Raw genomic sequence first — 14967 nt, 5'->3', positions numbered from 1 at the left:
TGAAGGAACAAAGATCAGTAATACTAGAAATGAGACTTCATTGTTCTGACAACGCAAAGAAAGGCTTTCGGTTGTTTTGCTGTGAATGTGTAGACAGTAGACCATAGAATAAAGTTCCATTTACATTATCCAAAGGAAGGACAAAACCTCAGTGGCTGAGACTTTCTGTCATTGTGCAGTGACTGGACTCCTAAACTGAGGAGGTCAGCCCATGCCTCCCAGGTTTTGGTTTTTTTCCATTTCCCAATCAAACCAAACCATGAGTACTCTGATAAGCTCAGTAAAAGTGACATTCACATTGTTCAAGGTGAAACTAGCATTATTTTCTCTTTTCTACCTTACTTGTTACTTTACTACATCATTAACCCTCTTTCCAAAGCTTTCAAAAACAGACTGGAGCAAGTTGCATCAGGCATTATATGGTGCATGGTTTGTCTGAGCAGAATTCACCATTCTCTACTTCGTTGTGACTAACATTTTATCACAAGATTACTATTGTAAGCATCCATTCTGGCCCTCCAAAAGTAATCAGAAAGATTTGTCCATTCCCATTAGACCTGCATGGAGGGAAATAACAGCATCAGAGGTCAATTATGGAGAAAAAGAGGAAAAGAGTCAAAAAGTGCTGGTTTCATTAGTGTCTTCTTGTAAAAAGAGAAAGGCTGCTATATAAAATTGTTAATACAGAAATAGAACATGGAACTATGCCATACATCAAATGGCATTGCTTACAACTACATAGGGACAATGCTACTAATAAAATAAACCTGAATAAAACCCTTTTATGGGTTATTCTGATAAAAAGGCTGGATTCACTGAAGCTTAAAAAAGAAGACAGTATAAAAGGCTCTTTTCTAAGAAAAGGAGATTGAGAATGATGCCTTACTTGTCTTCACAAAACAGAAGAGTAATGACTTGATATGGAAAGTGTTTCATCTGAAACAGATCTTTTTAAGAAAAGCAAAGGCTTTTAATTGCACTGTAGAGTCTATCTAGTAAAGACCAGGCAAGTTTAAAAGGCTGTGTCCACACTAGAAAGTAACTTAAAGAAAGGAAAATTATGAAAGGAATTTAAAGATATTTTAAAAAATAAATCTTTCTCTATTCAGCCTACTCTTCTCAAACCTGAAGGCTCATAAGTCTTTTTATTCTTCATATTAATTACTGTTCAGATTAACTTAAATTGTGTTGCTTAGCCTTTAGCACTAGTGTGAGGTATCCTTATGTGCTGTATGGCTGCTGGTGGAGGTCTTTCTGCTCCTGCCTCCAGATTTTCCCTCTGCGATTAGAGCTCAAAAGATAATTTATTTGCACTCATCTACACAACATGAAATTTGTCTTGATCTCTGCTCTGAGTAGCTCATAAAGAGTTAAATTTTCTGAAGAAAAACAGTGAGATTATTAAAACAGTTTCTTATAGAAATTACTCACAAAAAGTGAGACCTATTGTAAAATATAAGGATTAATTTATTAATCAGAGCTTTCTGAACTCTCACATTAAGCAGCTTTGTTATGCTAATTCTGTTATAAATGAATAATGGACTTATTCTCCCATTATTGCCTATCATTTTAAAAGGCCCATTTAGAAAATGAAGATGTCCTTTTCACTTGAAAATTATGGATTTTACGGCACAAGTTTTTTTAAATTGAATATTTGCTCCCTCTACCCTTCTGTTCCCCCCCCTTGTACTTGTCAGTCAATGTTCAAATCAAACATAGCCATAACCATTTGTCACAGAGATACATAGTGTATGGAAAGAAAGCACAGTAGAGACAATGGGCTTTGAGAACAGAGGCCCAAATCTACCAAGGTGTTTACTTCTGACATATCTGTAGATATAGTCTTAGCTCCTATAGATATTTTAAATAAAATTCTGCTGTGATTAATGGCATGAAAGAAGAAAGGAGAAGATGATGCATCTGTAGAAAAGCAGTAAGTTCAGTCACAACATAGGATTTGTGTTCAAAAAAACCCCGACTTTACTAGATCTTTTTGCCACACACTTTCTATGTGGTTTGGAGACTTCATCTGCTCTTGACTGCTTATGTATGTACTGTCAGTCAGATTCAAACCTACCTAGTAGTTCAATTTACACTGTCAGGTCTCTTACAGTGGAGTTCTAGTGGTTTCTGGGGAAAAGTCCAGGCTAGATTGCTGCCTTGATATGTGTTTTCACTTGCGCACCATGCAGGGATTGGAGGGAGAGGAGTAAGGGAAAAGGGTGAACAGGGTTGAATGTACTGCAAACAACTGGCAAGCAGACACACTGACAATATTGTATCTTAAGCACATAAGAAGTATTCCTGTTAATGTTCACCCTTGGCTGGCAAACATGAGGTCCCTTGGTCCTAGGTCATGGCAAATATGACTTATGGAGGAAAAAGCCTTAGCACTTGCCCTCTACTAGATCTCAGAAGAGACTAGCCCATTGATGTTTTCCGTACACTCTTATGGACACATCACAACATCGGACCAAAATAGCCTGAGATCTTAAATGTTCTATGGCATCACTTGGCAGAAGCAGAATGGATTTGTGAAGCTGAGTTCAGGCTGTCTGTAGTGGAAGTACCAGTAATGGCATCTTCTCTAGAACTTGCAAGTCAGGAAAGTATTACCAGTTATATGTGACAACAAAGCGCTGTGAATGTAATCAGGAAATTTAGATTCCTTAGGTCAAATTTGGTAGATAGAGAGGTCTGTCAGAATAGACATTGTCTTGTATCTCAATTCCCTATCTGCAAAACAGAAATAGCATTTGTTTTTTCTACCAGTTCACAGCCAGGACTTTAAACTCTTATGAAGCAGAGGTACTTATGAATATAGAATCATAGAATGGTTTGGGTAGGAAAGGACCTTAAAGAACATTTTGTTCCAACCCTCCTGCCATAGGCAGGGGCACCTTCTACTGCAGGGGCACCTTCTACTAGACCAGGTTGCTCAGAGTTCCATTCAACCTGGACTTGAATGATTCCTGGGATGGGGCATCCATAACTTCTCTGGGCAACCTGTTCCAGTGCCTCACCACCCTCACAATAACGAATTTCTTCCTAATATCTAATCTAAACCTACCCTCTTTCATTTTGAAACCCTTCTCCCTTGTCCTGTCACCATATGATTTTGTAAATAGTTTCTCTCTGTCTTTCTTCTCGGCTCCCTTCAGGTACTGGAAAGCCACAATTAGGTCACCTCAAAGCCTTCTCTTACCAAGGCTGTTCAATCCTAATTCTCCCAGCCTTTCTTCATATGGGAGTTGCTCCATCTCTCTAATTATCTTGCTGGTCACCTTCTGGACTGACTCCAACAGACTGATGTCTTTCCTGTGTTGGACCCTAGAGATGGACTCTGGATTCCAGGTTGGGTCTGATACCTTAAGCCCCTCATGTTTTTTTTTTATTTTTCTAATACTGGTAAGCCTTATAAGTTTTATAAGTAGATTTTAAAAGCAGCAACCCTCCTTCCTTTGTCCCTTGTCCCTTTCCCTTCTCTGTAGCACCCTTGTTTACACATTCCTTAACCCTCTTACCCCCGAATCCAGAAGAAATGTTTAGTCTTTTGTCAAGGCAAGGTCTAGATTGTTGGTAGAACAGCATATCAGGGCCTAAACCACAGAACACAGTCAAAAACTGGGTGACTATGTACCCTTTGTGCTCTGATGAAGATGAAGATGGGATGAACAGAGGGTCCCGAAACACACCCCAGACCCATTTTCAGGGGGTGGACCCGGGGCGGACCAGAGTAAAGGCCACAGGGTGGACACATCTGGGATTGGATAGATGGTATTATAAAGTGTAACATCTCAGGCACAGTCGGCGTGTGTCTTGTAACATCTTCAGCCTTGGCATAACAAAACCCCTTCTTATCTCACCCCTAATTAACTGCTCCGGAGATTTTTTCAGCACCTAACTCCCACGGTAACAGGTCTCACCAGAACAGAGTAGCGGGACAGAATCACCTCCTTCGACCTGCTGCTCACACAGCTTTTGATGAAGCCCAGGATACAGTTGGTTTTCTGGGGTGCAAGTGTGCATTCATGGCTTGTGTCCAGCTTCTCATCCACCAGCACCCGAAGTCCTTCTCGGCAGAGCGGCTCTCAATCTGTTCGTTCCCCAGCCTGTATTGATACCGGGGTTTGCCCCAGTCCAGGTGCAGCAATTGCATTTGGTCATGTTAAACCTCATGAGATTCCCATGGGCCCACTTGAACTCCTACAGGTCCTTCTGGATGGTATCCTGTCCTTCAGGTGTGTCAACAGCACCACTCAGCTTGGTGTCATCTGCAGGTTTGCAGATGGGTGCACTCGATCTTTTCATGTATGTAATAATGAAGATATTAAATAACACTGGTCCCAGTATAGACCCCCGAGGGACACCACTTGTCACTGATGTCCATTGGGACTCTGAACCATTGACCACTACTCTCTGGATGTGACCATACAACCAATTCCTTCTTGATCTAACAGCCCACCCATCAAACCCACCTCTTTCCAATTCAGAGAGAAGGATGTTGAGGGAGCACTGTGCCAAAGGCTGTACAGAAGTCCAGATAAATGACATTTGCAGCTTTTCCCTTGTTTGCTGATGTAGTCCCTCTATCATAGAAGGCCACTAGATTGGTCAGACATTACTTGCCCTTGATGACATGAAGGCTTGGTTCCTACCATAAGATCTTTTCATACCAACACAGGTGTTCTGGTTTTTTGTACCTTTGAACTCTTGGAATTGCAAAATCAGCCAACTTTGTTTTGATTGTGGCAGAAATGTGAACAGCTCATCCTCAGCTGGATGTTGCTAAAGCAAGTGAAAACACAAGGAAAAAAGGAATATCTCAGAGGAGAGTAGACACTGTACCTTGTTTTGTCTGATGGTCTGTGATCCATAATGTTGAGCACTTCAGGGGTTAAGTCTTAGAGAGAATTATAGTTGGAGGAACACAGTTCTTTTCCAAACTCCTCTATTGCTTAGGCACTTTTTTATGTGCTTTATCTGCCATTTGGGTAATGATTGAGTTTGTAGGAGTTGGAGTCGAGTTTTAATTTTTAGCCTAGTCTTCTGGGTGAACTAAGAAAATCATTGTTTTTCTCTTTTAAACCCAAATGGAAGCTCTCATAGCAATTTAATTCAAAGTGGCAGGGTCCGCCTGCTGTCTTTGATAGGATAGGTCTTTGAAAAATACGTATAGCTCTTTACTTGAGTGTGGGAGAGTCAAACAGACTCTCAGAGAGAAGTTCACTTTGTTCCCTTTAGATGTCAAATGAAGGTGGGATTCAGAGGACCAAGTATATGTACAATAGATTTCTCATAGAGTAAACATAGAAAGTAATAGATACCTCCAGAAAGTTGAGAGAAAGGGAGAGGCGAGGAGTTCAGAGCACTATATTACAACCTGAAGTAGAGGGCACAACTATTTTCCTTCATTTTCATTGATGCAAGTGGTCACTTAGAGTTCATCTGCCAGAACCTACAAAACACACAACTTTGAACACTCTTTGTGTGGGGAAAAAGTGGGAAAAATGTCCTCTAAAATAATCCTGCAACTGCCTTTTGGGCTGTTCCATTTTACAGCTAATCCGTCAGCTGTCAATTGTCTTCCCTCTAGCCAAGAAATGCTAATATACACTTTTTCTCTTGTCCCTGTGGGCACCCATTTTTGCCAGGTTTGTCCACACTATTCCTAAAAGGTTCCAAGGCTGGAAATTTGTTTGCAAACAGCTCTGCTGTCTGCTGAGAAGTCTGTGGCCACCACTAGGAATCTGACTGCTTATGAAACCTTCAGTAAGTGAAACAGTGGAACAAAGTGGGTCACACTAAAAGTGGAAAAAAATTCTATCAGAACTTTATGAAATGAGGAAAATTGACCCTGTATTTTAAACTCCTGGGGCTTTCTGAGTGCTGGACCTAATCTACTTGGGAACCTGTAACAGGAAGGGAATAGAGCATTTGATCCCTATCAATGATTTATGAAACCCACATATTTTCCAGGCAATTATCTGAAAATACTCCTAGGCTGCTGATATTCTTGTGCCCTGCCCTATTGTCCTTTTTTATTTTAGAGCTGCTGATGTCTGCTTTACTCAATGGAATTTAAAAATATTTATGTATTTTCCTACCTACTGTGCTTCTGAATTTAAAATAAATAAATAAATAAATATCCAATATTTTGGATAAGATAGGTGTTCTTGCTAATAAGAATCAAATATAAGTACCCATCTATTCACATTTTTGTAAAGGAAAAAAAGAAAAAACTAAAAAAGAACATAACACGAAAATGCTTTGGTTTTGGTGGGTTTGTAAGTGGGGGATTTGAATTTGCAGATTTGGAGAGTTCTGAAGAGCAATAGAGAGTAATATTAGTTTCAAAACCCCTATGGAGCTTCTCTGTGTTCTATACCACCACTATGTGCTCTGAAAGACATAGATAATACATAAGGATCACCTGCAGAGATGGTGATCTGCTTTAAATTGCTGAGAACTTTAGAGCTGTGATGGATGCACTCAATCCCCCTAACCAAACCAGCAGGAGTTAGTACAGTCTTCAAAGCAGGCAAAGGCCTGAGTCATAGCTGGCCCAAAAAATCCTCCAGAAAACCCACAGTGGGGCATGGTGACCCAGTAATTGTACGATTAACACACGAATAGTGTTTTTTTCCCAGATTTGTTTGCTAAGGAACACAATTGTGAGTCCAAGGAGACTCATGCATACTTGTCCCACTGTATGCAACCTGACTATGCATCAACCCCTTCATACCATAAATACAGCAGCCTAAGTGAGCCTCACAAGGTTCCTGCTCATGGCAGATGCACCTTTCTACTAATGCCAGATCTTTAGATAAGTCAAATTTGTGTTCTGTCTACATTGCAACAGGACTGCATGCCAGACATGCTCCCCTTAAGTCAGGATGCCTTTCAAAGCTTGAGATCCATCCTTACTGAAGGCAGAGAGACCCTTATTAACAACAGTTGCTGATAGCATGGCTAAATCAATAGTGATGAAATCTATGTAGTTAATTCCTTTCGACATAAACTGTTGACCACGTCAAAGATTGGACACCTACGATCCTAGAGGAGTTTAAAAAATAAAGAGGTCCACTCTAAACCTCATGAATCAAAGGAAGGGTCTGTCTTATCATTTAGCATCTTCAGTCTCTGTAAATAATTCTAAATCGATTTTAAATTGATTTTTCTTTGTATGTTTCATCCATGTAGCAAGTATAGAGTGAACTTTGGCATCCAACTTTGTTAAGGTGCATTTTTTATAAATTGATATTAAAATCATTTTTGCTAATAGCTTTGATGGTGATTCTTTAAGAGAATCTAAATTGCTCATTTGAGAAAAGAGGACAACATGCATGAACCTTATGGGCCATTCACTGAAGATCTGGACTTGTGAGCCCCTTCCAACTCAGAATATTCGGTCAAATTTCTGTGAAACCAAACCAGAGTTCAAGAGAAGCTTGAGAGTTTGTAAGTTCTTGTATACACCATGTAGAATGTAAGCTCACATTCAGGAAACTCCAAAAAGGTTATATTAGGAAACTAAGGTTTCTTTCTCTTTTCTTGGTAAGGTTTAGTTTGCACCTACAATTTTTAGACAAGATTTATCCCAAAGCCTTTTTATCTGTGATTTAGAGCCTTTTTTTTCTTTTCATTTTTATTTCCTCTCCCAGCTTTCAGAATAGATTTCTAGTCCTATTTGCTTATGGCTTCACTTCTTTAGTCTTTTTAGTATTTAGTAATTATTTTTCTTCCTCCCTCTCCATGCATTTAAGATGATTATATTTAAGGATTCTTCAGTCAGACATAAAGACAAGTAGTCAGTCAGACATTGTGACAAGTAGTGTTTGATTTTAGACTATTATTTTTTTCAGCTAAAAATAGAGACATTTCTCATCTCTGTTTTTCCATTTCACTGTGTGGTATTTCCACCTGCAGGACACAGGGCACTGCCAGCATTTTAGAGTCTGACCTCTTTCTGGTTCATACAACAAGAAGGTTGTTTAGCCTGGAAAAGCAAGAAGAAAAAGGAAAACCAAACTGCATTTCTGGGTCTATTTAGGAGGCAAGAGATTTAATGCATATTTAATAACAAGCTAAAAAAAACGATTTATAACAAATAGATCTATAAGTATGGACTGACAAAAAGCCTCTTCCACATGAAGCTGAAAATTAGATATTTTTAAAACCATTGGTATTATTACGAATATTAGAGATGCATGACCTGTATTTTTCTCTATACTTTTCTTCACAGTTCATCTCTGTTGGATTTCTCTTCTTGTGATGAAATCATAGTATTTTACCAGTGATGAGCCAGTGTAATTATCATGTTATGAAAACAGACTGCAGAAAAAAGTGAAATGGACAAAAAAAGAAAAATGCTCTGGGTACTTGGCTGCTGTGAATAATTAACTGTTAGCTCTCTCTTTTCCAGGAAGATAGTTAAAATGATGTTGTCAAAGACTTCCCCAGTATATGAAAGGTGTTCCTTAAAAAAAAGTACTCATTTTAACATCTCCTGAGATTGTAATCAGAGATACTATTATGGTTTTATTTACTGTCTGCTGAGAAACATAAATTTTTACTCCATTGTATCCTTTTGTCCACTGCGTATTTTGTTTATCAACAAATAATAGCGCACAATCTTTTGGTATGAAGGTTTCATTCTATGCAGAATACTAAAACACACAGAGGTTGAATGTATAGGAACTTTGTTGTCATTTCCAGTTAAAGTAAAAAAAGTCTGTTAAAATATCGTGAAATTAAAGAGCAAATATAAATATAAATCATCTTGTTCATTTGTTGATTATAATATCTTGCAGAATAGAATCATATTTCAGAAGAATGGAGTGAAGGTATGTCCTGTTGTTCTTAAGCTTTTTCAGTATGTGATGGAGAGTTTGCAGGAGAAAAGTGAAAGCCATGTATAGTAATTGTAATTATCCACAAAGTAATTTCCTTATTTTAACTGTTTGCGCATTACATGCAATTTCTCATTTCTCTTTCATCTGTTCCTTTACGTACCTAAATACTAGTTTCAAGACCAAGAGCAGATCTAGTGATCTAGACTTAGATCCCAACAAAATATTCAGTCACCTCATTTCTCACCCCAGGTGCAGATACACAGCAAGGAAAAGAGTCCTTTGAATGGATCTTGACAGGACACAGTTGAAGACAGATGGCCAGTGAAAACTTTTTGATTTTCTCCATTTTTCATCTAAATTAATAGTACTTTGGGACCACTAGTAACAAAGGAAAACATTGGATATCACAGCTCAATATGGACATCTGGATTAAATATTAACACATGTATAAGCCTGGGGTAAAATGTCTTTTACTTCCAAAGGAGCCAAGATTTCACCTTGATGTTCATCCTTTGTGGAGGAAAATTGTTGCAATGTGTTTCTTGTTATCTGTATAACTAACGTGGTACAGGTCAAGCAATTTTTGTATTTTGCTTTTAACAAATGTGAAGATGGGAGATTTCTTATAAAAAATCAGTGCAGACAGGAGCAGACTTTACAAACACAAATAACAGGCATGATTTAAGGTCTGTGCCCTTTTCTGAATCTATTTGCAATCTCAAGCTGCTCTATTTCTTTTTTTAAAATTGTTTAGACACTTTCTTATGGGGATTGCCATTAATGAGATATCTCAATGTTAATTTTAGTCAAATCACACGAGAAAAAAAGGTAAATTGTCATAAAATAAGTGATTATGCCTCATGCACTCATTGGTTATTCATTTGTAATGGCTTAATTGAACAAATAGCCATAGCAGATGATGAAATAAAAAATAATAATACTCTGCACATATATTGTAATTTTCATCTTCAAAGTGTTATACAATTTCGCTAATTAATATGACAATCTTCCTTGTTCTATTTTTTTTGTAAAATACATACCAGTGAGAGTCTGTGTCAACACATAGTTTATTGGTACCAAGCATATGGCCTGTAATAATGTTAACTAAAATGGTGTAGAAATTAATACAAGGATGTAGTGTAAAGTCAGTTGACTAAAAATTATGTGGGTTATTTTTAGTTTGGTTTGGTTTTGGTGTTTTTTTCCCTTCCTTTCTTTCCCCCCCAGTTTAACTAAAAAAAAATTTCCAAGGAAACAGTTATGAAACAAGGGCATTTGTGTAGTTTATGGAATGGAGCATGCAGAGTTGATGTCAGTATTCAGAACACTGGCTTGTTAATAATTTTTTGAAACTTAACTCTTTTTGCCTACATCTTTTCTACAAACTTTGTCAACTCTAACTAGACCTAAATGCTGATAAGAAACAGGATGTATCCTCTTTCCATTTGGGAAAATTGCTGTGGTTTAACCCCATCTGGGAACTAAACTCTACCTGGATACTTGCTAACTCCCTTAGGTGGGAGGGGAGAGAGAATAAGAAGGGTAAAAGTGAGAAAACTCATGGGTTGAGGTAAAGACACCTTAATAAGTAGAGAAAAAGCCATGCAAGCAAACAAAGGAAAAAAAATAATTCATTCACCACTTCCCATGGTCAGGCAAGTATTCAACCACCCCCAGGAAAGCCAGGCTTCATCACGTGTAACCATGCCTTGAGTAGGCAAACTCCATCACTCTGAATGTCCCCCGTTTTTTTCCTTCTTCCTACAGCTTTATATGCTGAACATGATGCCATATGGTATGGAATGTCCCTTGAGTCAGTTGGGGTCAGCTATTCTGCCTGTGTCCCCTCCCAACTCCATGTGTGCCCCCAGTTTGCTCACTGGTGTGGTGGTGTGAGGAGCAGAAAAGGGCTTGACTCTCTGCAAGCCCTGCTCAACAATAAGAAAAACATCCCTGCATTATCAATAATCTTTTTTTCACAAACCCAAAGCATAGTCTTATACCAGTTACAGTGAAGAAAATTACCCCAGTCAAAACCAGTACAAACTCTAAGTTAGAGTTTTGCTTCCTTCTGTGCTCCCTCATGTTGTTCTCCTAAAGTTACTGGGAGGAAAAATCACTGCAGTGACCAAAACTTCTGTATCATCAATAACATGGGTAATATAGAGTTGTTCTCACACAAAACTCTTGTTGATTTCAATGAGAGTTTTGGACTTATAACTGACTGATATAAGTGAAACTGTAGTTATCAACCTTGCAAAAGTACATGAACAGCAAAAAATTTAAGGGTCAAATTCACCAATGGGTTCTGACTGTTTTGCATTGATACAGTGATAAAAAACAAGGGTTAAACTGGTTTTGTAACCATCTAGTTAAAACAATTTTATTAAAAGAGTTTGAGACCTGATAGGTTTGCTGTGATCAAGTTTGACCTTGTGCACCACACTTACCTTAGAATTTTTTCAAGCAACTGCTCCATCAAACCTATTAGGGTTGCTGCACATTACTAGAGCAGCACATACAGTTCAAACGGACCCAGATAATTCTGTGAGGTAACTTGAATAGTAATTTAACCCCTTTTATTCATGTCTTTTTGCCCTATGTGTAGCTGTGCAGTGCTGGTAACTGCAGAGTCTAGGTTATGACTTTCATGTTCAGTCCTACTTTATAACAGTGTTGCCAAAACTAGAAGTCGTTTTGTGTGTTGGAATCACATAACTCTTTTTAAACTTCTGTCTAAGTGAAAGAGAGTATGTTGAGATTAGATATTAGGCAGAAATTCTTTACTGTGAGGGTGGTGGAGGGCTGGAACAGGTTGCTCAGAGAAGCTGTGGATGCTCTGTTTCCAGAATTGTTCAGGGCCAGGTTGGATGAAGCTCTGATTAGCTTGGTCCAATGAAGGGTATCCTTGTTCACAGCAGGGGAGTTGGAACTAAATGATCTTTAAGGTCCCTGTCAAACCAGAGCATTCTATGATTCTATGATCATATAATACTGTGCAAAATGTATTCCTATCACTAGCACTATTTTATTGATATGGAAATGGTGGCATTAGAGGGTTTAGTCTTTGTTGAAAGACCTGCTTTCAAACAGTGACCTGCTAGCAGTGCAGCACTAAAGCACATTTAGGTGGCTAAACACCTAAAATGCTGCTTCTGAAGTTGCATGGCCGTATAAGGTTGTGTCATCTATTTCCAGTCCGTTTCAGGGTGCAACCTTGTTATCATGATCACAGTCCCATGTTAACAGACATGTCTCAACAACTCTAGAACAGAAGCTGTCTTCCATCCTGCTGGGATTTACATAGGCACAGTTTCATTTTTCACTGGAAAGGAATGGAAATTCTGCCAATTAATCTCCTGTTCTGTTTTTAATCCCTCTAGACAGTATTTGACCAAATCAAAACTTCCAGGCACAATCTGGATGTGAATCAGTCAACATCATCTCTCTCTCTCCCTGGAACTTGGAATAGAAGTAGGATACTTTATTTCATGTTTTGACTATTTTTATATTTTTGCTGATATGGGAAATGCCAGAGTCTAATTAATGAAGCCATGATGAAGAAACAAACAATAAAATACCAACTTTCCAGATGACATTTTATTATACTATTAAATGTACTGGAATTGTAGGTGGTAAGATAAGATAAAAAGTCATTGAGAACTGAAACAACAGAATCTACCAGCAACACTCACTTTCTGTGTTTTCCTTTTCACTAAAGTCTGTATAGGTCTTGTGAGTCTCCAGTAATCTTCACTGTCTGTAATTTATGTTGTGTTTATCTTCTGTTTATACTTTGGGTTACCAAATTCACCATAAAAAGCTTCAATGAGAGTGTAACATCTGCTCTGAATTTGGCACATTCTGACCAATTCTCCATTTGGTGTGCAGACAACATAGAGATTGAAGGGATTACTCTAGGTTTGCTTTCAAAAGAAATAAATAATTCTTTAAGAATATTTCTTAAGGAATTCTGGTTTACATGGTTCTGACAGTTATATAGGCATATAGTTAAACAAAGAGTATCATATAATTTCCATTTCTGTAACCAGTCTAGTTAGTAGCCCATGATTTATAAGTTTTGTAAATGATCACATTGAAATATATGTCCACTAATGACAGTTTCATTATTCTTTAAGCTAAGCTACTTGGACATCTTTAGGGATCTGAGTAGAGAATCTTGTTATCTTTTGGAGGTTTTATTTTATTTCTTCCAAATAGGAAGTTCATGAAAGTCCTGAAAAAATCCCCATCAATGTCAGTGGGACTGTAGAAAGACAGTCAGATTTGGCCATAGGGACACTTATTGAATTGTTTGCTAATGCCTGTAAAACGCACCACACTGCAGTCTTCCCTTCCATGAACACCTGGCGCATTTGAAATTGGTAGAACAGATTTTCCAGTCATGAAAATTCCTTTGGAAAATGTTGTAATGTTATAACCATCCAAGAAGCAAATATATTTCTGAACTGTCACATGTTATTGCTTGGTTCAGAGATAAAAAATAAATATATTTGATACATGTGTAAATTATTCATATATAAGGGCATGAAACTGGTATCCAAAATTAATTCTGCTATTAAAGCACAAGTAGAAAGGAAGTAAGATGAATGCATAGCAAGCTCTCCTTCCTGCTTATCCACATTCCTTCGTAAAAAGATGCAGGTGTTCATCACATGAGGACAGAAAAAAAAGACATTTTTGAGAATGTGCACTATATCTGCAACGAATTTAATGCAGTGTACATGAGAACATCAGTTATACATTGAAGCATTTTTACTGTCAATTTTAAGGAATGCAAGAAGATAAAAGGACTATGGCTAAAAAAAGAGAGAAATAGGCTTACATGAAAAAAGAAGTGACGGTCTTCCGCTTTCATTTGGTGTGAAGTTTTGAATATGGTGAAAGAGTAGAGTAATTTTTGGAAGGTGAATGCAGAGGGTAGCTTCTGTTGACTGACTGCACCAACTTCACACATATACAATTGTAGTGACGATTCTCAAATTGGAGACCTTATTTCATAGACAGTTTCAGAATAGGCAGGTAAGAAGGATCTGTTTACTTCTTCCTAGAAATACATTGAAGGTAATGTATTTTTTCCTGGGAGTTGTCCCACTTTGCCCTAGTGTTCATCGGTTTTGGTTTTTGAGGTTTAATAGACTTCTAACTGTTATTTGAAAAGACACATTGTAGATAAAAGAATATCAAAGAAAGAAAATACTACCCCTTCTGAGGAACACATTATACTGCCATGTATGCGTGGTCAATGCAAGAAACTAGAATTTGATTTAAAAGTTAAACTATGACTGATTAATAAAAATTGCAACAATTCTTGTTAACAAATTAGAGCCTCTGTGAAAGCCTATGACATTTGATGGGAAATTTTCCTTAAATTCAGCTGAATTTTAATCAGATCTAGAGAGTTAAAAGGGAATTTCACTAGTTTTTCATATGCTGTTCTTCCTGGACCTCCTACAATGTATCTCAATTGGGAAAAGGGTAAATTTTGTTTCATGTCAAGAATTACTCCCACTCAGGTAGAAGTATTTAGTGGTCATTTATTTTAATCCACCAAAAATGTATTTATTCTAAGTAAATCTCTCAAACCACCTAGTAGAAACACATAGAGAAAAACACTCAAGGACTTAAAACTGTTTAATGTGTCGTTTAAACAAATGAGGATAGCACAACAAACATTTCTTTGACCTACACTGTGTACATACCCAGCTGAAGTCTGCAAGTTATGCTAATAGAGTATTCCTTATAGCTTTCAAGTGGAAAGAGCTCTTTTCTGACCCCAGGTTTTTTACATTTTCCCATTATGTAGATTGACTGATTTGATAGACTAAGGTGACTGATGTTAGCGAAGTCTCAATGTAGGAGTGAATATGATTGTGCATTGATAGAGAAATGAATACTCAAAACAATCGTCAGTTACATTATTGGCATTGCTTAGAAGAAAAGTCAAATAGAACTTTAAAGCAGATAATAATTTTAACAATGGTCATTGAATGACAATACTGACAAAACTGAAATGATGAAGAGTCCAAAATAATAGTTCTGTGAAGAGATGAAATTAAATTATCACTGTGGCAGTGGAAAAAATGTTGTG

Source organism: Manacus vitellinus, unplaced genomic scaffold, assembly GCF_001715985.3.
Source record: "Manacus vitellinus isolate BGI_N305 unplaced genomic scaffold, ASM171598v3 scaffold_1_pilon, whole genome shotgun sequence".
Lineage (NCBI taxonomy): Eukaryota > Metazoa > Chordata > Aves > Passeriformes > Pipridae > Manacus > Manacus vitellinus.
Note: the sequence above shows the minus strand (reverse complement) of the source record.